The sequence below is a fragment of the Mchenga conophoros genome, linkage group LG17 (assembly GCF_057382185.1).
Source record: "Mchenga conophoros isolate Kocher_MC1m ecotype Shallow Benthic linkage group LG17, M_conophoros_male_GT1.1, whole genome shotgun sequence".
Lineage (NCBI taxonomy): Eukaryota > Metazoa > Chordata > Actinopteri > Cichliformes > Cichlidae > Mchenga > Mchenga conophoros.
This window is the reverse complement of record NC_140542.1, coordinates 11,818,216-11,840,372: the sequence shown is the minus strand read 5'-3', so window position 1 is coordinate 11,840,372 and position 22,157 is coordinate 11,818,216. Positions and strand designations below refer to the sequence as shown.

At 41.8% G+C, this 22,157-nt stretch overlaps 1 long non-coding RNA gene across 1 annotated transcript; it reads right to left on the bottom strand.

The window, feature by feature from the left end:
• Positions 1–14,130: 14,130 nt before the first annotated feature.
• LOC146555124 (uncharacterized) lies at positions 14,131–16,086 on the bottom strand. Its single transcript, XR_014889280.1, has 3 exons — positions 15,705–16,086; positions 15,528–15,615; positions 14,131–14,819 (listed from the first exon to the last, which is right to left on the bottom strand). It is a non-coding gene; the product is annotated as an uncharacterized LOC146555124 (long non-coding RNA).
• Positions 16,087–22,157: the final 6,071 nt, after the last annotated feature.

The window sequence follows — 22,157 nt, the reverse complement described above, 5'->3', positions numbered from 1 at the left end:
AAATGGTTAAAACTTTAAATGTGAATAGTTGATTTTTGTATTATATGATTTATTTATTACATTTTATGTGGAGTGAATAAATAAAAGTATATCTACGGTGGCCCCTAGAGACAAAGCACATACAAACTTCAAATCACATAAGAACTCTGAAGCATGTACAAACTCCAAAACACGTAAAAACTCAGAAGCACATAAAAACTGAAAACACGTACAAAATACAACAGAAGTGCTCCAGGATGCTGGGCGCAGTGTTGAGCTTTTGTTATCTTGTGGCACAAGCCAGCAAGTACCAACGACCAGATTTGGTGTGTGGTAGTAACAGGTAAATGAACTTTTTTTAACATTATTTGAATATATATGAGTGCCTGTGTATAAATACACAAACAATACACACATGCTTTCAATTGTCTAATTTAAGTGATCTAGTAGCTCTGCTTTGGAAGTTCAGTTCATGCTAGAAATGTGTTTTGGAGTTTGTACGTGTTTTGTCTCTAGGGGCCACCGCATATTTTATTTATATATAAACATATATAAATAAAACTACTTTTTTTTTTACATTAGTAATTCCTTTTGTGTATAATTTTATATTATTGTTAATAATAAATTAATTAAAGCAACAAAACAACCTGAAGAGCCGGTTCGGAGCCGAATCTCTAAAACGAGCCGGAAATCCCATCACTAGTCGTGGTTATGGTGAGTTGGGGAATGGTTCTTATGGTTAGGGCAGGTTAGGGAAGAAACAGTTCTCACAGTTACTAACTGTGGGGTAAATGATTTACCACACTTTTCCATGAACAAAAGAAAGAAGAAACTTATTGCTGATTGCTAAGATAAGATGTACACATGGTAATTATGTATCTGCAACAATAGCATTGGTTCTTCACAATTTCTTAATACCTGGACAAATAAGTAGTTCTATTTCTAAATGTGAGTCATCCATCTAAATGTCACTACAATATTTTACAAAACAACAAAACTCCACATGTTATGTTAATATAACTTGCTATGTTAGCTAACTGTGTTGCTTGCTGTTGGTCTGACTATCAGCGAAGGAGAAAATATCAAACACAGCTCTTATTCAAGGCGTTAAGAAAATTCATCCAAGTGTTTTGATTTAAGAAACCATATTGATTCCATCATCACTGCATGGAGTTCTTTAAGGTGTAAAAATGTGTCTCCCATAAATTAGAAAAAGTCACATCATCGTTCAGCATGCACACAGCATGCATACAGTGTAGAGCTAAGAAGAATATCATTTAAATGACACACGGCCAATAAAACAGCCACTGGGAAATAATCAAAAGTGGATTTTTATAATTGCTTTTCAGAGGCGAGAGAAAACGTACAGTGCCCATAGGCAACAGATCTGCTGCAGTTGTGTATCTCTTCAGTGCTCAGATGACCTTGGGATGCAATTCAATCTGCAATTCAATCTCTTCCTTTCCTTTTTTGGGGGCTTCAATTAGACCTAAAACACAAAGGCACAAAGTTACTGACTTGAGCAGAGAAGTAAAAGGCAATCCAATCTAAAGCAGCTCCCTCTACATGGACGTCTGACATCTGTTATCGAAACTTCACTAGTGAGTCAGGTCCATCTTACGATACGTTCAGAAACATATTGTTCCTCAAAACGTGAGCTCTCACACGCAGATGTGTGAGGAAACACTAACTTCAATGAGTGACAAATTTTCTATTGTAGAACATTGTTTGCTTTAAATAAATAAGGAGTTGTCTGGGCAGTGTTCAGTCGAGCCAGAGAAGATTTCTCCTCTGAGCTCCATGCCAGGTATCAGTAATGAGATGCTTAGACCACAGAGCAGCCCTCAGCATATGCCCGAATGTCACTTCTGTTTAGGGAGGCAATTTTTCCAAAAGGGAAAAGGTCTCAACTTGAGTTTAAGGCATGCTTTGGAGGAAATAATTAATGAATGTTTGTTTGTTTTTTTCATGTATGAAGAGAAAGAGTTTTCTTTGGTGTATGATCATAACTGGGCATGCTGAGTCTCAAAGTGTAATGTACAGAAGAGGAACTGCCTGAGGGTTTCTACTAACAAATGTTGGTGAGCATCAATACAGCACAGCACAGTGCAATACAATTATCATGTAATAAACAATATTTTTTACTTTTATGTGAGACCTTTCCTCTTTTTTTTTTAATTTAAAAAACAAACAAACAGTTAAGCACACTCACCCCCGTTGAAATTTGTAATACAAGAATAACAGGAATGCTGGCTTACTGCATAATTGTAATGATTTAACTGATATAATTTACATTCTATACATTAAGAAGTGATTTCACATCCTGTGTGTTGACAGTGCATGCTGCCAAGTTGTCTATTTTAACAAACAGCTAAAGGTCAGGCATGCAATCTATTTTAATCACTGCAGCTGTCCAAACAGTCTCACATTTCACTTCTTTTCACACATTTCCAACCTCATGTGTGTATATGCTTTTATTCATTATACCAGCATAATTACAGTGATTGCATATGGGATATGTGTATCTAATTGTTGTCACAGTAGAGCTCACAGCAATGTGATGCATGCAAATGCAGGGAGAATAGAGAAATGAAGCTGGTGAAACGCTGCTTTCAGGCAGTCGAGTCGAGCTTGTTGTGTAAAAGAAATCACAGAAATGAATGGTTTTGATTTTTAAGCCAACTGCTTTCATGACAGCATTTCTTCGTTTCCCTTTGGGTTTTTTTTCTTCTTGTTTTTCTAAATGTTCAGAATAAATCGGTTCTCTTACTCTGATCCCGATCCATCACTGATTTAAAAAAAAAGGAAGACAGGCTTCTTATTAACTCATGAAACAAAAACTAGTAGATGTGTCTAAAGAATCATTTTGGTTATTCAGTGGAAACAGCGATGTTGTAATAATGTCAATAATCTCTGATTAAAGAAGCATCGACTCTCATTTACAGACTCGGGAGCTGATCAGAATTTCCCTCAGTGTTTATTACACTTTTTCAGACAATGTGCATGTAACATTGCAGACTTCATCTATCTACTACAGCAATGGCTTTTAGAGACTATACCATAAAAAAGTGAGCAAAGGTTGCTTGTACAGACAGCTTGTGAGCCATTGTTATATTTCATTGGGAAAAAACCCTTTAGTTTCAGTATTAATTAGGACTGCAGCAAAGGAAGAAGTGGGGTGAAGAGGGCAACACTGTCAGAGTTTGCTAGAGGCTGCATGAAAGGATGAGCTAAATATATATATTCCCTTTTTATTTGCAAATTAATGAATAAATAATACATTAAAATATACATTATTAAATCAAATAAATAATACATTGGATAATGTCGGTTGTATGTACCAATCATGAGGGTTAGCATGAGATATATACTATGCTGGGTATAGGGATGGGTACTGGTAGGGCTGCATGATTAATCGTTAGAAAATCGCGATCTCGATTCATACTTATGTGCGATCTCATTTCCAAATGACAACGATTTTTAAAAAAAGACGACGACGATTGTACCGCATTTTGATCCGGGACGTAATCTGCATGAAAACAAGCGCTCTCTCTTCCTGCTCAACAAATGACAAGGGCGGAGCCTTATACCACGTGATACAGAAGCTGTGCCGTGTGATGCTAAAATTAGCAGGGAAAAAACAACGGAGAGCACGTCAGGGATGACGAGAAAGTGGCTGGAGAAAATCCGTCCCGGTCAACCACCCAAACATCAATAACGGGAACCTTATACAGCGCTTCCCTATACCCGTCAAACTCCCGCAGGCACAAAGAAATTACGGAGGCTATTACTTATCACCTGACCAAAGATATGGCTCCCATCAACACTGTGCAAAACGAGGGATTTAGGAAAATGATCAACACCCTAGACAAACGCTACACAGTTCTGTCCCACAACTATTTTTCTATTGTTGCACTACCTGCTCTATACACGCAGTGTCGAGCAACGGTGGAGACGGAATTTCAAGCAGTACAACATTTTGCGGCAACCACAAAACGTGAGACATTTGTTGTTTTTATGTTTATTTATTGTTTTTATGTTCAGTTTCAACTGTTACGAAGTTGATGTGCAGTTAATAAGTGCAATAAATATTGGAAAAGAAAATCATGAGAGAATCGTGATCTCAATTCTAAGCCAAAAAATCGTGATTCTCATTTTATGCAAAATCGTGCAGCCCTAGCTACCGGTATCTGACATAAACGGTAGTAACCAGACCGAAAAGCAGTGATACACTTTAGATCCTAGCCAATCATTTTACGTTTCCGAGGATAGTAGGCGGGTCCAGGTACGTACGTTCTTTTAGAGCAGAGCTACAGATTAAAAATGCCCAAAGCGAAGCGGTCAAAAGTCTGGCTGTACTTCACAGGAATATATGCAAACTCAGCAGCCTGCAACAAGTGCTTTAAGGCAGCGGTCTCCAACCTTTTTTGCGCCACGGACCAGATTATGCCCGACAATATTTTCATGGACCGGCCTTTAACAGCGACCTCCCATGGACGAACATGATAGAGCCTGCCTGAAACTAGAAGAAAAATTGAAACGGGAGTGGCATTCAGGGAGGGAAACATGGGTGTACGGGGCGCAGGAGCCAACCCTGATGCGCGGCCTGTGAAATGCAACCCAGGGGTACTCTGGGACCCCCGGGGTCCGGAGCTGCCGCAAAGGGGAGCACAAGGGTTAACTACACACCAGATAAGAATCGGCTATACCCTTTCCCCATCCACTCACACTAACTTGCATTAACATCTGTTTAACCCTTTAAGACCTACCATAGAACCAAGTCCGCCAGAGCTTATATTATATTTTTACATGCTGTGGAGCCATTTTTGGGAGCATTTCAAGTCGCTATACATCAATACAACCATTATAGCCCAAACTTTAATATGCCTGCATTAAGTGCATAGTAATTACTTAAATTGCAAAAAAGTGCAATAAACTAGAAAAAAAATTTAAAATTGTTTTTGCTTTTTTAACATATATTTCAAGTTAGAGAAATTTAAGAGGCTTATCCCTCAAAACTGTAAATACAAAAAAGTTGCACAAAATAGTTTCCCACCACAGGAAATTTATTTTAAGTGTCTTCATAGTTTTATTTTTGAAATACACCAATTTTCATATACTGCAGGAAAAACGAAAATAAATATTATAATGCAAATTTGCAAAATAACAGCATATGCATCAAAATAAACCATTTCCAGCAGTGCAATATGAGTCCTAAGCATCCCAGAAACGACACAGAAAGTCATAAACTCAAACATAACTTTTAAAAACACAAGTATAGGCTCATAAGGTCCCAATGGTAAAAAACTACATTTCCGCAAAATGACGTCACTTCCGGTTTCGGGCAGGTCATGGCGGACATGCGACAGTTCACGCTGATGGACGTAGGAAGTGTTACAAACAGCTGATCGGATCGGCAAAGTGAAACTGACCTAGGACAAGCTGATGGCATAAGATATAAGTACAACTCCTCCGGTTTCATATGCAAAAAAAATTATTGCGCTAGCTTACGTGGTTGCAGTGCTACAGGGATTTAAAAATAGTTACGCAAAATGGAGCGTGTCCGCTCCGACCGGCTTTAAAGGGTTAACTTACTAGTATCAAATCGCATCTTAAGTGCAGTGTTGGGAAGGTTACTTTTAAAATGTATTCCATTACAGAATACAGAATACATGCCCCAAAATGTATTCTGTAACCTATTCCGTTACGTTACTCAATGACAGTAACGTATTCTGAATACTTGGGATTACTTAATATATTGTGGCGAGTTCAGACAAGGAGGAGACGGAGGTATCGTTTGGTCTTGCTTCCCGTGAGCTAGCCAGGGAGCACAGCCGTTTATTACATTTGCAGAAGAACACACTGCCACTAGCTAACTGCTCAGCGCGGCAACCACAACACACATAGGGCGCCCTCTGACCCCGGAAGGACACACCGTCGCAGCGAGAGGGCGTCACCCGTCACCATGGCAACATACACAAAACATAACTGTACAAGCAGAACCCCGAACAGCCCTGACCCGCTACAATATTATCATGCTTTTTACAACAATGTGGATGTACTATTGCTGTTTGATTTATTACTATTACTGAAGGTCCGCGACTCCGAACTGTAGTAAAGGGACCTCTGACTAATGCTGGGCTCACACTGTGCGATTTTTGGCCCATTTTGAGCTGATTTTTGAGTCGTGCGATCGTTTTGGCGATCGGCCCGATTTTGGCCTTCATCGTGCATCGTGTAGTATACGTGGGGTAACGAGAAGCGATTGACACCTCACGACCAGCTCCCGATCATCAATCGCTTGGTCGTGAGGGTGTCACCGCAGTTTGCCACACTGTGCACGCGCAAACACAAATGTCAGCGAAAAAGACGGCGTAGCACGGCAGTGCAGCGTGTGATCTGGACACAAGAGATGGAGGCACAACCTGTAGAACCATCCGAGCCCTTTCGATGTGGCCTCACAAAATTATCACGACCACAACAACCGTGAAAATAGTTGGATCGACACTGCTGCTCAATCACAGCTGCCTGACAGATGTTTTTCATTAGCAATTTAGCAAAGGGGCCGTATAGTGTGAGACCCTGCATCGTGACCTATGAACTTCTAACCCCTGCAAGTCAATCGTACAGTTTGAGCAGGAGCTGAATCGCGCGACTGAAAAAATCGCACAGTGTAAGCCCAGCATAATACGGCGGGGTCCCTGTCGGCTGGTAGCCGAAAAATAGCTCTACTTTGTTGTGTGGGTCAACTTTTCTTGCGACAGACAGAGAGAGGCGTTGAAAGGCTGCTCCAACGGAACTTGTTGTTTTCGGAGGAAAACACGAACACGGTGTACAGTCGAGTCTTAATAGCTTACTTACAACTGGGCTCGTCAGGCACTCTTCTTGGCTGCAGTGGTTATTATTATATTTACATGCTTCCAGCTCCCGTTTTTGCTCGATGACTGCTCGTACCTTTCCACTCCCCTTTTTCTCCCTCCTAGCGCTCACAGACACATAACGTGTATGGCAGTCCATTCTCCCAGCAGCACGGACTACACTGAACATGATGCTACATTCTTTAGAGCTATGCTTGTAGCATTCTGCCTGTTAGCTTAGCACAACAACAACAACAACGAAAAGGCGCTCTCTCACCCAGGAAACACACAGTCGCAGAGAGAGAGAGCGTCGCCCTGTAACCATGGCAACCGTAACGCTGCCGCCTGGAACAAAAGAACGTAGCTGTCAAACAAAACCCAAACAGTCCTGACCCGCGACAAAATGAAACAGGAAAGTACCGCAGTGTATTCCATTTATTTCAACAAAGTAACTGTATTCTGAATACCACCTTTTTAAACGGTAACTGTAACGGAATACAGTTACTCATATTTTGTATTCTAAATACGTAACGGCGGTACATGTATTCCGTTACTCCCCAACACTGCTTAAGTGTGATATCATAGCAGAATTAACACCGTCACTCTCCGTCAGTGGTTTGATTGGAATGTTTCCGGGGGGGGGGGGGGGGGGGGGGGGCGTTTCTTCTCGTTTTTCTCTCTCATTTTTGTCTCTTTTTCCCCCTCTTGTTTTTATGCTGCTCACCCTTGTCCTTGGTTTCTTTCTTTATTTCTTTCACTACCTCGATCACCTACTTCCACACTCATCCACAAACAACATCCTTTATTTCGACACATAGGCACAGCACGATCACGCACAGTCATGCGCTCAACAGCAGCACATTTACATCAGTCAGACAGCGCACACAGACCTACAGGATACACACACTTAAGCCAAGCTTACTCATATTAGTAAATATGCAAACACATAGTCAGACTCAGGGAGCATCTCGCCACACATTTTTTCTCTCTCTCCCTCTCTTTATTTATGAACAAGTGATGTATTCTCTCCACCCGTCTAAGCGACACACACAGAGTACACCCCTAGTTATGCACAGACATCTATGGGTGCACTAAGATTCGTTACATGGAATGTAAATGGAGCTGGCTCCAGAGAAAAGAGGTTAAAAATATTTAACCAACTCAAAAAACTACAGGCAGATGTTGTCCTTTTACAAGAGACCCACAGACCTCTTAGAGGTTCGAATGAACTTAAAACACCTGAGTTTCCTAATGTGTTCTCAGCTTGTTATAATTCTAGACAAAGGGGAGTAGCAATTTTAATCCATAAAAAAAATTAATTTCACAGTACTCGATACAGTTATAGATCCAGAGGGCAGATTCCTAAACTATCTATACTTGATTTAAAAAAAGCTATGTATTGTAAGTGTATATGGTCCAAATGTTGATGATCCCTCATTCTTTCACGGTTTTTTCAGTGCACTCTCTGAACACTTAGATGGCAACACTTGTTCTTGGAGGCGACCTCAACCTTGGACTAAATGAAGAAATGGATAGGCTCAATACAGCAGGAACTCAGCGTAATTGGCAGTCCACAAATATAATCAAACAGTATATGAGCGACTTTGGTCTTTGCGATGCATGGCGCTCCCTTCACCCCACCAGTAAGGAATATACTTTTTTTTCACATGTTTATCACTCCTACTCTCGTCTGGATTATTTTTTGGTCAGCAGCTCACTGCTGAGTGACATTTCAGACACTGAGATTCACCCTATAGCTGTCAGCGATCATGCTCCTGTATCTTTAACACTAATGCACAAGAATAATACTACACCAAGTAAAAACTGGAGATTTAATACATCACTGCTTAAAGATGAAGACTTTATTAAATATTTTAAAAAGGAATGGACTTCATATTTAGACTTTAATGACACTCCTGGAACATCAGCTTCTGTTTTATGGGAAGCAGGGAAAGCTGTGATGAGAGGTAAAATAATTTATTTCTCATCACATAAAAAAGAAAAAAGAAAACAAAAATATTCAGGAATTAGAAAAAACCATCAAATCACTAGAAGAAGCCTACGCGTCCCACCAAGATCAGGAAACATTGAACAAAATACGTGAAACAAAACTAGAATTAAATGAGATAATTGATAAAAAAAAAACAAAATTCTTAGTACAAAGACTACGCTTACAAAATTATGAACATAGTAATAAATCCGGTCAATTTCTAGCAAACCAGTAAAAATAAATAAAGAAAAAACAACTATATGTGCTGTTCAAGAGTCATCTGGCAACACAATATATGACCCGAAACAAATAAACAACATTTTCAGGGATTTCTATAAAACGTTGTATTCACCACAAATAAACCCATCTAAAAAAGAAATTGATCAGTTTTTAGACAAAATAACTCTCCCAAAATTATTAGACTCTCAAGCAATGGCACTGGATTCGCCACTGACATCAGGTGAACTCCAGGAAGCCCTGATAAGTATGCCCAATAATAAGGCTCCAGGGTCCAGACGGCTTTCCTGCAGAATTCTACAAAGAATTCTGGACGATTCTAGCACCAGTTTTTTACAGAACGTTGTTAGAAATCAAAGAAAAGGGCAGACTTCCATCAAATATGAATTCTGCAAACATTAATCTCCTGCTAAAACCAAGCAAAGACCCTGTATATCCCTCAAGCTATCATCCAATATCCCTTATAAATGTAGACCTCAAAATAATCTGCAAAGCTCTCTCGAAGAGACTAGAGAAAATAACCCCCCTCTTAATTCATCCTGACCAAACTGGTTTCATAAAAGGTAGGCACTCATCAACAAATACACGTAGATTACTTAATTTGATAGACTACTCATACAGTAAAAACCTAGAAACTACAATATTCTCTTTAGATGCAGAAAAAGCATTCGACAGAGTTAACTGGAAATTTCTATTTGCAACTTTACACAAATTTGGTTTTGGATCTTCTTTCATCAACTGGTTAAAAATATTATATAATTCCCCAACAGCTTGTGTCAGAACAAATGACCAGACATCCTCCAGCTTCTGTCTCCTGAGGGGCACCAGGCAGGGATGCCCACTCTCCCCTTCACTGTTTGCAATTTTTATCGAACCACTAGCAGCAGCAATTAGACAGAATTCAGTAATTAAGGGCATAAAATGCAAGAACGTGGAACATAAAATCAGCCTTTATGCGGATGATGTGTTACTCTTTCTCCAAAATTCACAAACCAATATCTCTTGGGTGATTGAATTGATAAACTCTTTTGCAAGATTATCAGATTACTCAATTAACTGGTCAAAATCTACAGTCCTTCCGATTAATTGCTCCTTCCATAATTCCTCTTCTACGCCACTGCAATCGGGAAATGTAAAATTTTTAGGTATTAACGTTTCTCCCAAGCTTGCAGATCTAACTAAATTAAACCATATCCCACTTTTAAAGAAAGTAGAAGGTGATCTGGCTAGATGAAAATGTCTACCCATATCACTCATGGGAAGGATTGCCGCTATAAAAATGATGGTATTACCAAAAATAAATTATTTATTCTCAATGATCCCAACTAAACCGCCGCAAGATTGGTTCAGATCTCTAGATTTATATATGTCCAAATTCCTTTGGAAAAATAAGCCCCCACGTATAAGCTTAAAAACACTGCAAAAGACCAAGGATAAAGGAGGATTAGAACTACCTAACTTTCAGCACTACTTCTTAGCCAACAGGCTTCAGTTCATCTCAGGATGGCTAAAACATACCCTGTTAGACGAACCTTGGCTAGATGTAGAACAAGCACTTTGCAATAATCTAGAGATTTCAGGTCTACCATTTATCAGCTCAAACATCCAACAACATGAATGCTTCAAAAGCGTCAACATCAGCTCTTCTCTGACAGCATGGTGGGAGTTTCTGAAGTTGACAGAGTCTTCATTAATCCCATGCAAACGTACACCTATCTGGAACAACCCTGACATATTACAAAACAATAATATGATTAACTTTTCAGATTGGAGTGGTAAAGGAATCAAATATGTAGAACATATACTAGAAGGAACAGAATTTATTTCATTTGACAGACTAGTTACACAATATGGGATCAACAAGAAAAGGGTGCAAAGGACGCAACCCCCCCCCCTTCTGGCTGCCTCTGCCTCAGTTTTATCCCACAACTTAGACATTCACATTACTCACACTCTCATTACACATTGATATAGGATCTTGGGGGTGGGCACACTACACGGAATCCAAATTACCATCAGGGTATACACCTCACCCGTGGCGTCGTTGCCCACCTCTCAATTTTAAATACACGTAGACATTGAGGGCTAGCAGGAGGGGCTATGCGCTTACCTGCTGCTCTCTGGCAGGTAGCTCCATGCCCTCCTGGGTTTTAAATGCACCCTAGAACACACATGCATCAACACTACAATGAGCGGGTTGAGGGAGGTTTGGAGTCTTCTCTCACCCCCGTTCTCTGCGGCCTGCTGGAGCGGGGGGCTAGGAGGAGGAGTTGGCCCTCCGACTCGGGTCTGGAATGTGGGGCCTCTCTGCTGCTGCGGAGCCGGGGCGGTCTGCTTCTCCCCACCGCAGGGAAAAGGGTAACGCCCCCTCCAGGGGCAAGGGTACCTAGACCCGGTTCGTAGAGTACGCTTGGGGAGTGTGATCGTGTGTACAGCGTCTCTTTATGTCTGTCTCCACGTTGGTTGAGTGTGGAGTAAGTGCATATGAGAGCATGAGGGTGGGAATGGATGTTTGTATCTGTGTGTGCCTGTATGTCTGTGTCTATACGTCAGGTTGGGTATCAGACGCCACCTCTCTGGGGACATCTCAGGCCCTCCTGGGGCTCGCTCGGGCCACTTCGGAGGTGGGGTGCCCCCGGCCTCTCACCCTGGGGCTCGGTCACTCAGGCACAGCTGGCTGCCGGCGGAGCTCACGGGCGCGTGAAAAAAAAAAAAGAGTAGAATTAGAATGAAAACAAAAGCATTTGAATGAAAACAATGGATTTTCAGTGAAAAGAACAGAATTAGAATGAAAAGAATAGAATTTGAATGAAAACAACGGAATTTGAATGAACAGAACAGAATTTGAATCAAAACAATGGAATTTGAATCAAAACAAAAGTATTTGAATCAAAACAATGGAAGTTTAAAACAAAAAACAGAATTAGAATGAAAACAACAGAATTTGGGAACAAACAATGGAATTTGAATAAAAAGAGTAGAATTAGAATGAAAACAGAAATTGAATGAAAACAATGGAATTTCAATGAAAAGAACAGAATTAGAATGAAATGAATAGAATTTGAATGAAAACAACAGAATTTGAATGAAAACAACAGCATTTGAATGAAAGCAACGGAATTTCAATGAAAAGAACGGAATTAGAATGAAAAGAACAGAATTAGAATGAAAAGAACAGAATTAGAATGAAATGAATAGAATTTGAATAAACAGAACAGAGTTTGAATGAAAACAAAAGAATTTGAATGAAAACAACGGAATTAGAATGTACAGAACAGAGTTTGAATGAAAACAAAAGCATTTGAATGAAAACAACGGAATTAGAATGAACAGGGCCCTGTGCTTCGTACGTCGCTTACTACATCCAAGATCAAATGAAACATCCAAGACCAAATCATCGCGCTAACTCTGAGCTCGCTATTCCGGTTCCCCGAACACACCTGTTGTTGACGATTAGTATAGCTGGATGAAGTAATGTGAGATCACTGGGTGGCCCAACAGGGGCTACGCATCGATAGTAGAAACATTGATCGGCAACCCTTTGATTGGTCGGCGAAAATGTCGAAGGAGCGCGCTCGGTATTTTTCGGCAGCAGAGCAAGAACTCTTGAGTGAGGGATTTCAGGAGTTTCAGAGTTTAATTAAAACGCAAGGGAACACTGCAAAGGCTGCAAAAGCAAGGAGAGAGGGCTGGCAGAAAGTTGCTGACAAATCAAACTCGTAAGTAATTCAATAATAACAATAATAATGGAGTGGATTTATATAGCGCTTTTCAAGGCACCCAAAGCGCTTTACAATGCCACTATTCATTCACTCTCACATTCACACACTGGTGGAGGCAGCTACGGTTGTAGCCACAGCTGCCCTGGGGCAGACTGACAGAAGCCAGGCTGCCATATTGCGCCATCGGCCCCTCTGGCCAACACCAGTAGGCGGTAGGGTAGATTTATCATATCACACCATATTATCCAATATTATATTACATTATATTATATTATAATATGTTATATTATATCCCCTTTCACATTAGAGCCACAACAGGACCCACTAGAACATGGGAACAAGTAAAAGTGAAATATAAGAATATTCTACAGAATGGTAATATTTATCACTTATATTGCTTGTCGTCTCTTGGAAAGAGACCCTGGAATACTCTGTTTGTTTGTTCATAACAGCAACCAAGAAAAGGGCAGAGCAAAAAAAAAGACAGGTGGTGGTCCTGCACCCCCTCGTCAACAAGTTGGTTAAGTGAATAATACCCTCACGGGAAAATCGATATCTCTCTATGAGCACACTGTCGCGCTGAGCTAAAGGATCCTGTCTGTCCCGCAATATACGCTGAATTCTGAGGACTCTCCTTATCAATCTTGCACCTTCCACAATGGGTTGCTCGCGTAAACGGACAGGACATGGCTGCGACAGACTTCCCAAATCCACCTTCGCTTTTATAGCCGTGGTCTCTCATCTTGATTACACGAGGTAATTTACAATTACTACTCTGAAATATGAATTACATCTGTAATAATCACATACATGTAATAGAATGTTAATAGTACATTTCCCTTTTTTAGGAAATGACCTGTATGTATCTGTGTGAAATCAATAAAAGGATCAAGTGCTGCATTATCTTTAGTTACATTGATGTTATTTATTTATGGTGAAACAGTGGTGGAATATCGCTGTTGCTTTCGTATGAATGACGCGGACATACCTGCGTGGCCGCGATCTAATCCTGTTTACATAAAGTAAACCTGCTCCCCAGCAGGTTTACGCTTACGGCTCTGTTGCTATGACAGCAAGTCCCGGATGGGCTTCGGGGAACCGAACGATCCAGGATCACGCGAAATCGTCAACAATCTCATCCAGCTAACTCACTTAGCGCTGTACGAAGAACAGGCCCCAGAACAGAATTTGAATCAAAACAATGGAATTTAAATGAAATCAATAGAATTTGAATGAAAACAATGGAAGTTTAAAACAAACAACAGAATTAGAATGAAAACAACGGAATTTTAATGGAAACAACAGAATTTGAGAACAAACAATGGAATTTGAATAAAAAGAGTAGAATTAGAATGAAAACAAAAGCATTTGAATGAAAACAATGGATTTTCAGTGAAAAGAACAGAATTAGAATGAAAACAGAAATTGAATGAAAACAATGGAATTTCAATGAAAAGAACAGAATTAGAATGAAATGAATAGAATTTGAATGGACAGAACAGAATTTGAATCAAAACAATGGAATTTGAATGAAAACACAATGTAGCCAAGTACAGGATAGGGTAGGGGAAATTAAAGTAAGATGGAGAGAATGGGCCAATAGCTAGATTCGCAGGAGGGATAAAGGGAGTTGCGTGGAGAAGAATGACTGGAGCCACAGGTAAAGTTGCTATGAATTGTATTAAACTATTTAGCAACAATTTAACAGCATTTTATGAACAGGAATGAAAACATAAAATAAAATACAGTGACAGCAATAATAATAACAGTCAGAATCCTATCTGAGCTCAGATATGTCAGTCTTGCCGGCTTAATAGTCAGTGTTCAGTCAAGTCAAATCCAACAGGTCAAAAGTTTGTGATTGGTGCGATTTCGTCCTACCGCACTGTTGCAATTGTTCGTGAGAGAAGAGCAACCTGCCCTTCTGGGCCAACTCAGAATGGCTGTGGTTCGGTTCGGTTCAAAGGGAAAGGCTCGCCATCTTCCTCGTCAGGAAGAGATCCAGGTCTCACGATCCCATAAAAAAAACCTAGCCTGTAAACAACAGGACTATTACTAATTCAGTTCACACTCTAATGATATACATGGCCATATGTAAATAATGTAAGTGCTATAACAAAACAAGCACAAAACATTAATTCTAATTTCTAACTATAGTCTATACAGTGCATCTTAATCATGAATGCAATCTTTAAATCACAATCAGCTTATTCTATCGTCAAGGTGCACATTTCTATCAGAAATCAGAAATAAACCATAAACTATGGTAGATTATTTTTTTACAGTATTGCCCTTTAACTGAATTACAGGAGCATTGCTTTACACTGCATAGCAATGAAGCAATATATTATTTACACTCAATGTACAGAATAAAATTACCAAAAGAATATACAAAAACCCACAGGCTGTAGTTTTACAGTATGTGGTAACGTATCAGCACAGTAAGAATACACACGGACATCTATCCAGTGCCGCTCGAGCATCAAATGTAACAAAATAAAGTAGATTCATGACCTTTAAGATCAACATTAACTTATTCCATCATCTAATTTTAGTGCATTTAATATTCAACAAGTAATACTAGAACATCATCAGCACACAAGCTGAGTGCTCAAAATGGCTGAACTCAGTGAGAAACCCCGTGTGTTCTCCCACAGTGAAAACGTGGTCAGCTACAGCTATGAGCATTAGGCTAGTTAGCTTTTCAATTAGCCTGATTCGCCCAGTCCCAGTTTAACTCACCAGCACACTTCTAATGTTCAACTCTCAGAGAGGATCTTGTTCAACTCTCAGAGAGGATCTTGTCCACTTCATCCGCTCCCGCGCAGATCTACAACATTGAAATCGGGCCATTATATTCCCTGTTAACTTCTTGTTAGCTTTTTAGCTTCAAGGTTAGCTTAACAGCTTCTGACTCACCGCGATGGTTTCAAGGTCCGAAATGTTCACAATAAATCAGGTCCGTTTCTCCAAGGTCCATGCAGATCTCCGGTAAGGATATTTGCTCAATTTATCAAGTTAATAGTTATTTTCCAGCGAAAAGCTTGGCGGTGAAAATCAGTGATGGTCTCGTGCACCTCCGTCTCTCTCTGTGTCTGAGCACGTGACGGTACAGAGCAGGGGAAGGCGGGGCTTGTTCCTTCCTAACCAGTAGGGGTGTTAAATATACTCTTTGGGTTTTATTCTTATATTTATAGTATTTATCTTTTATTATTGATTTATTTTTGATCAACTCAGTGATTAACAGAGTAATGATAAATCCCAATTAACAATAACATGTTGTAGTGCATTACTGAGTCGTGTAAACTCACTTATGGAACGCCAGGACTGCCATAATGAATTAATTAAATACACCATTAAATAATTAATTAAATGTGTCAATAATTAATTAAAATTGGAATTAATTAATTAAATAAATAGTTATGACACATGTAATTAATTAATTATTGACACATTTAATTAATTATTTATGTATTTCACATTTTAATTAATTATTGACACATTTAATTAATTAATTATTGACACATTTAATTAATTATTTATGTATTTCACATTTTAATTAATTATTGACACATTTAATTAATTATTGACACATTTAATTAATTATTTAATGATATATTTATTTATTTCATTTTGGCAGTCCTGACGCCTGGCTCTCGTCATGAAATAATTTTATCTGTCAGCCTCACCCATCAAACTCAGGGGGCGGGGTTAACGCTGCCCATGCAGCTTCTCTAACATTTGATTGGTTGCCGTGCAAAGTAAGTCAAAACAGGTCGATCCTAGATAATCGATTGCTTGTGTAGACTTGGGGCAGCCAGTTATCCCAGAATGCAGATCAAATCACAGGCCGTTTTTCTGTCACCAGCTACACTTTTAACAGTGTTTTAGCCGCGAATGTCGGTATGTCTGGTCAGGTTGTCAACATAGAACATGTTTGCAAAAGTGCTCAGATGTTTTCAGAGATTTCACTAGCTCTGCTAACAGTTAGCATGCAGAGTGCACCGAGGGGGTACATTAACCGGTTTGTTTACATATTCCACTCTCCGTGTTCCACATGTTGCATTCGCAGATTCTCATTTTCACCGAACGATCGTCTCTTTCCGCCTGGTCTTGTGTCTCTGTGCTTCTGTAACATAAAGAACGAGCTGACATTTTTCTCACGAAACCAGCGATCAGCTCAGCAGACCCTCAGTTTACCTGCATGCATCCTCCTCCTCATCTGTCAGCTGTTTAACACCTGCTGCTAATTCAAGAAACACGCCTACGTTACCTGGTGATAGTCACAGTTTAACTGCACAAGATAAGTAAATATAGTATTTTCCCCGAGCGCAGAGCTGCTGGAGCTTGTTTCCTTACAGAGCACTTTATAGGCGAACAGCTTTATCAGCGGCTGATGTCCAATCACCGGCACACAGCTTTCAAACCTCAGCTGAGTTTTAGCTCTCAGTGGTTAAACGCTGGACTTCATTCACTCAGGTTCTGTCTGTCGGGTCACGTTTACTTCGCTGTTTTATTTACAACTGAGCAAATCGGTTTGGCTGAGGTTAAAGTTACGTTTCATAACTGCATAGTTTCACAGACGTTTAATGAACCACTGGCACATGTGTTAGACTGAACTATCATCTAAATATCATCTGTTTTTTAATAGTTATTCAACTGTATTCTAAGCACCAGCTGTCTGTTAGAATGTGATTTTTTTTCTCTCTCTGTTGGCAGAGGTATAAAAATGCGCAGGAAAATCTGACGTGCATGGCAAACTTCACCGACGATATTTAGGGAGGAATAAACACACATCAAACATAAATGAACCATTTGCCTGTCTCCATAATTGAGAGCATTTTCTCTTCTTATGTCAACACTCTCTCTCTCTCTCTCTCTCTCTCTTTTCTTTTTTTTTTTTTTTTTTTGCTTTTTTTTTGCTTTTTCGGTCATGTTATGTTTACCTGTCAAAGGCTTGTTACAAACTATGAAACACATTGTGCAGACTTCTGGATGTTAGAAGAAAACGAATACTGCTCATGAATGAGACTAAAGGCAGGAAGGTGTCCTTTAAAACTAAACATGTTAATAGGACCTCCCTGTTTATATCATAGTTTATGATATAGCACGTGTATTTCAGTAATAGCCTGCTGAGGCCACTATACGTGCTGGCCTCATATCAAATGTGAAGGCAGACTGAGTCTATGTTTGACGTTTGTTTATATCTAATCTTCCTTTTCAAACATTTAAACAGCAGCGAGTCTGCAGCTGAGGGAATACAAATTCAAATTGTCGGAACAGGTTTGCTCGTTTCTTGGATTCATTTGGTGATTTATTAAATGTATAACTGTGTGGTGGGGCGTGGTCTGCGGTGCCGCGCAGGGAGGGCGGACGCACCTGCACGGCATCCTTAATCACGCCCGCCTAGTTAAAAAGGCGGGCGGGGACTGAGGGGTTTGGGGGTGAGGGGTTTGGGGGTGTTGTGGTGTGGTGAGATGTAAATAAAGATGACTCTGAACGTTGCTCCGTGGTCCCGCCGTGTCTTATTCACGCCACATTGGTGCCGAAACCCAGGAGGCAGCACGGCGGGTCCATATCGGAGCCAGGGAATGGAGGAGCTGGCCCAGAGGGTGGCCGAAATGGCGGCCGCCCAGCGGGAGCAGGCGGCGGAGGTGCGTCGCCAGCAGGAAGAGCTGCAGGACCAGTCCGAGCGGCACCTGGAAAGGATTGGGGAGCTGGCGGCGCTGCTCTGGGCCTGGGCGCCACCCCCACAGGTGTGTCCCGAGGACAGTGAAGCGGTGGAGGAGCCGCGTGAGGCACCTCAGCAGCCGGAGGTGGCAGACGAGGCGCGCGGGGATCTGCGCCTGCCGGAGGAGGGGGAACAGCCAGGTGAAGGGCTGCTCCTGCCGGGAGTGGTGGATGAGCCGCTCCAACCGGAGGCGGCAGACGAGGTGCGCGAGGGTCTGCGCCGGTTGGAGAAAGAGGAGCTGCACGAGGGGCTGCTCGAGCCGGGAGTGGCGGCGGAGGGAGCAGTAGTGACGGAGGAGTCGCGCTATGGGCTGCTCCAGCAGGGAGCGACAGCGGTGACGGAGGGGCCGCGCAAGGAGCTGGAGGTCCCAGTGCCAGGGGAGCTTGCTCGAGTGGAACTGGCGAGCGAGGCGGGCGCCACGCTTAGAACGGCCTCACCACCACCAGAGGCCTGTACACGCCACACCTCTGCCCAGCCACCTGTGAGCTGGGGCTCACGCTTGTGCCGGCCGCGCCGGGTGCACCTGTCACGTGTCCGACTTCCGAACCAGCTTTGCCTGCGCCGCTGGATTCGCGGGCGGCCGCCTGAACTCGCACCTCCCCGTCGCTTGGCCGGGGCCTGGGGGTGCCAGCTGTCCGGGCTGATTCCCTCTCCCACTGGCGGTGGGGGAGTAGGTTCGGCCGGATGGCTCCCCGGCCTCAATCGGGCGATGGGGGTATGTGGTGGGGCGTGGTCTGCGGTGCCGTGCAGGGAGGGCGGACGCACCTGCACGGCATCCTTAATCACGCCCGCCTAGTTAAAAACACGGGGACTGAGGGGTTTGGGGGTGGTGTGGTGTGGTGAGATGTAAATAAAGATGACTCTGAACGTTGCTCCGTGGTCCCGCCGTGTCTTATTCACGCCACAAACTGTTATTCTAATCTGCTGCTGAGTCTCTTACACTTTTCTTTATGCTGTATATTTTCACGTCTCTGGAATAGTTGGCAGTTAGATAGTCAGCTGGGAAACTTTGTGTTAACTCATGGAGCTGAGGATATCGTGGATATGCTGACCTCGCTGCGTGGTGTACAGAGCGAGGTCAGCATGATTAATATTCACAATAAAAATATTAGCCGAACATCATGAAGTCTGTATGTGTTTCATAGTGTCGAACAACCTTTGTACAGTTAAAGCCAGCAGTTACTACATGACGGAAACACCAACGTTATCTCTTTTATGTGTTTATACACAGGTCACGCTGATTACTGAACAAAAACCCAAAGATCAGATGTTAAACAGATTTATTTGCTCTCTCTCCTCCTTAAACATGTTTTTAATGTTAGTTATAATTCAGAATTGGCGACTGAAACACGTAGGACACATAAGAACATCAGGAAATAAAACACCGATAAATATAACCTCAGTAAAAGAAGTCAGCGGGGGTTACTACAGCTGTGTACCGGGGCCTGCGCTTTGTCGGTGGGATTGCTTGTGAGGCGAGCGGGTCTATCCCACGCTTTGCCGTGAGACTGGGACGACATCTCCGAAATCATCGAAACACTTTTGCAAAGAGGCTGTATCTTGACAAACCGACCAGACACATGAAGATTAAACCACTACATTCTCGGCTAAAAAAATATTAAAACTGTATTTGGTAACACACAAACAGGGTTTTTCAAAGCTCAGTTCTGTTAGCTTCCACATGCCGGTTGTTGTGTGCTAGAAACAATGGCCACCAGGCCAAAGCAATGGTTTTGACTCGATCAGCGTTAACCCCGCCCCCTGAGTTTGATGGGTGAGGCTGACAGATAAAATTATTTCATGATGAGAGCCAGGCGTCAGGACTGCCAAAATGAAATAAATAAATATATCATTAAATAATTAATTAAATGTGTCAATAATTAATTAAATGTGTCAATAATTAATTAAAATGTGAAATACATAAATAATTAATTAAATATGTCAATAATTAATTAATTAAATGTGTCAATAATTAATTAAAACGTGAAATACATAAATAATTAATTAAATGTGTCAATAATTAATTAATTACATGTGTCATAACTATTTATTTAATTAATTAATTCCAATTTTAATTAATTATTGCCACATTTAATTAATTATTTAATGGTGTATTTAATTAATTCATTATGGCAGTCCTGGCGTTCCATACTCACTGAGTTACAACAACAAAATTTGAATGAAAACACAACAATTCAAAACAATGGAATTTCAATGAAAAGAATGGAATTTGAATGAAAACAAAAGCATTTTAATGAAAACAATGGAATTTCAATGAAAAGAACAGAATTAGAATGAAACAACAGAATTCTAAAACAAACAATAGAATTTGAATAAGAAGAGTAGAATTAGAATGAAAACAACAGCATTTGAATGAAAACAACGGAATTTCAATGAAAGGAACGGAATTAGAATGAAAGGAAAAGAATTTGAATGAAAACAAAAGAATTTGAGAACAAACAATAGAATTTGAATAAAAAGAGTAGAATTAGAATGAAAACAAAAACTGGAAAAAAAAAAAAAACTCGGACTCTCCGTTCCTCCTCGACCTCCTTCCTCCTTCTCCCCCGTTCTTCTGCTCCCCGCAGGCGTGCGCTTAGCCGGATGGGCCCCGGGTTACGCGTAAACCAGCCCAAGTGGGGACTGCGGGCACTTCGTGCTCCGTGGGTACTCTGTGAACCCTTAGTGATCATGATGGGGTATTTCGCCACCCCACACCACATTCGTAAGTTACGATGGCAAATACTGGGGTCTCGAGGGACCCCGAACCACCGGAGCAAACATCTCCGTCTCCTTCTCCTTGCTCCTTCTACCCTGCGCTTGCAAACGCTCAGCTTTACAGAGGGTAGTCTTCACGTAAACTGGCCCTCTCCTCAGTTCTCCTGAGCCTCGCTGTTGGACGCTTGGCTCTACAGAGGGCAGAGTTCACGTAAATCGCCCTCCTTGAGGGCCTCAGACTCTCCCTGCCGCCTTCCTACCTCCTTCTGCTCCATTCTCCTGCTCCTCGCAGGCAAGCGCTTAGCTTAGCTGGGTAGGCCCCAAGTTACGCGTAAACCGGCCTTCGCGAGGAATGGGGGTGCTCTCTACTCCGTGGCGGGTTTCGCGAACACCCCCTTCGGTGAGGACCTCGGGCTTTCCGTGCCTCCCTGTCCTCCTTGCTCCCACTACATCGTTCTCAAGTGCCTCGCTAGTGAAAGCGCAGCTGTTTGGCCTTCCTATTACACGAACACCGCCCTCCAGTTGGATCTCGGGCTCTGCGTTGCTTCTCGTACTCCTTGCTCCCTCTACATCGTTGTCAAGGGCCTCGCTAGTGAAAGTGCAGCTGTTTGGCCTGCCCATTAGGCGAACACCGCCCTCCGTTTATGCTCCTCACTAGCGTACGCTTAGGTCTGCGGAGGGCCGGTTTCGCGAACACCCCCTTCGGTGAGGACCTCGGGCTCTCCATTGCTCCTTGTCCTCCTTGCTCCTTCTCTACCGTTGTCATGCACCTCGCTAGTGAAAGAGAAGCTGTTTGGCCTTCCTATTACACGAACACCGCCCTCCAGTTGGACCTCGGGCTCTCCGTGCCTCCTCGTCCTCCTTGCTCCGTCTCCATCATTCTCAAGTGCCTCGCTAGTGAAAGCGCAGCTGTTTGGCCTTCC